Genomic DNA, 2,475 nt, shown 5'->3' with positions numbered 1-2,475 from the left:
TAACTAATAATATCATTATTAAATATTTATTACAAGGTAAGTAATGTTGTTAGTTTTTACAGTTGTTGCTAATTATTTATAATAGTTAAGTCAATAATAATAGTTATCATTATTAAATAAATATTAGTAATAAATAAATTGTTTTAAAAAAATTACCGACTTACATAAAAACTCAGATTTTTTTTAATTTTTATGTTCAGTTTGTTATCAATTTACTCGTAAAAAACTAAAAAATTAAAGACAAAATGCTTAGCAGTGACAATGTAAGTCTGTAGTAAAGTAAACAGATTGAAGCACACATTTACTTTATTTTCATGTTAATTTCATTTACTTCAGCTCGAATTTTCACAATATTTTTATTTATAATATTTTAATTTTTGATATTTTTAAGTAATAATTAAATTTGTCAACGAATTTAAAAAGTTTGTTTGCGAAATTGAAAATTTTTCGGCGAATATAAAATGTCAATAACTTCGTAACCATGGAAACAACGGTTACAATTTGCAAATCAAAGATAATGAATGTTACTACTCAGTTACTTAAATCGGTGATTTTTTGCGGTTGAAATAAACAATTTACAATGTTCAAATAACTTGTGTCCCGCTTTTTTTTAACATTATATAACATAATTAATCTATATACCAAAGGATATCTTGGGGTCCGGAAGTGAAATATTTATATTATGTGAAGACATTAACCGACCGCACTATTTAATTTAAACAGAATGCGAAGAAAAAAAATATATATATATATTTATTTATATATTTATTTATATATATATATATGGTGAGAATTTCTGACCTGCTCACGCAAGTACGGTTGATCGGTATGAGTACATAAAGTACATCATCTCTCACCACAACCACAGGTGCATTACTCTGAACACCTAACTCGTTCTAATATAAGCGCGTTTGGTTCTTTATGGGACTCATTAGTAGCCAGAGTTTAAACACCAACTTAGTGCAATTACTATCTCATTAGATGGTATTGCAAACTAAGGTGTTTTTAAGTGATTCACAGAAACACATTTCACATTTTGGTCAATAGAGATGTACTGTTACTCTGCTGAATAAAGGAAATAGTGAGTCAACTTGAATCCATATGTATGTGAGTATATAAAGGGTGGGAATTTCCGGGAGCAGGGAGCAGGTCGGAAATTGAACCAGCACATATTTGTAGATTCAAGTTGACTCACCCTGTATGTTGTGTGTGTGTGTGTGTGTGTCTGTTGTGTGTTGGAAGGAGCCCATATTTTATACAGTATTGTATGAATTATGAATTCTACCGAATTATTGGCAGTAATCAATTTAAAGTTTTTCCTTATTAGAATTTTCTAGTAATTGTTCAATTTATTGAAAATAGAATTATCCAAGTTCATCATGAAAATTTAATGAAACTGTTTTTATCAAAATTCATTTCGCCAGAAGTATTCGTCATATTCATCATATATATATATATATATATATATATATATATATATATATATATATGTATATATATATATATATTCAATTCAATAATCCTTTTATTTAGCAAACAAACACATGCGAAAAACATATGTCATTCACTAGGAGACCCGAAGCTCGCGCTTGTAGTCCACCCAGATCAATTGAAAACAAGATACTTCTAAATAAAATGAAAATAAAGTAACGAAACAAAGCCAAAAACAAAACATGCATATACTAAAGTAAATGCTCATATACATATGAAAACATACAGTTGAACTGAAATACAAGAGATTATTAATTAATTATTTTAAAAGTAAAAAACAATGAATAAATACAAAGAGTAAATACTGTCAATCATGTGTGAAATGACCAGATAAGATAAGATAGTGAATAGCAGTTTTGAATAATCCAAGAGAGGGTGAGTCCTTTACATACACAGCTAAAGTATCCCATAAACGCATAGAAGAAGATAAGACTGAGTTAAGAAAAAAATTTGACCTTGGTTTAAAGAGATAAAGATCAAGATTATAACGTATAATTATATTAAGTATTATAAGTATTATAATCCTTTTAAGGATTTTTAAATAATATAACTTGACTGTAGAGAGTCGCACAATAGTTTAATCTATATATTTTAAAAAAGAAAATAAGCAAATAAATAATGTACAACTGAGATATGTTATAAATATTAGCCAATTGATAACAATGACTTATATGATCAATTTTTTTTAATTTGAATAATATCCCTAGAAAAAAATTTTGAACTAAAGTTAAAGTTTTAAGATGAGATTTAGGGGCTAAACCCCAAACTGAAATACAATAAGTTAAATAAGGTAGCACGAGAGAGTTATATAAAGTCAATAAGATGAAACTTGGAAATTTAAACCTTAAACGATATATAATACCTAGGTTTTTCGATAATTTACATGAAATATGTTTAATATGGTCAAATCATGACAAATTCGAAGTAATAACGACGCCNAGGAATTTCACTGAATTAACCCGTTTTATAGCATAATTGTCTAAA

Source organism: Helobdella robusta (assembly GCF_000326865.2).
Source record: "Helobdella robusta unplaced genomic scaffold HELROscaffold_25, whole genome shotgun sequence".
Taxonomy (NCBI): Eukaryota; Metazoa; Annelida; class Clitellata; order Rhynchobdellida; family Glossiphoniidae; genus Helobdella; species Helobdella robusta.
Note: the sequence above shows the minus strand (reverse complement) of the source record.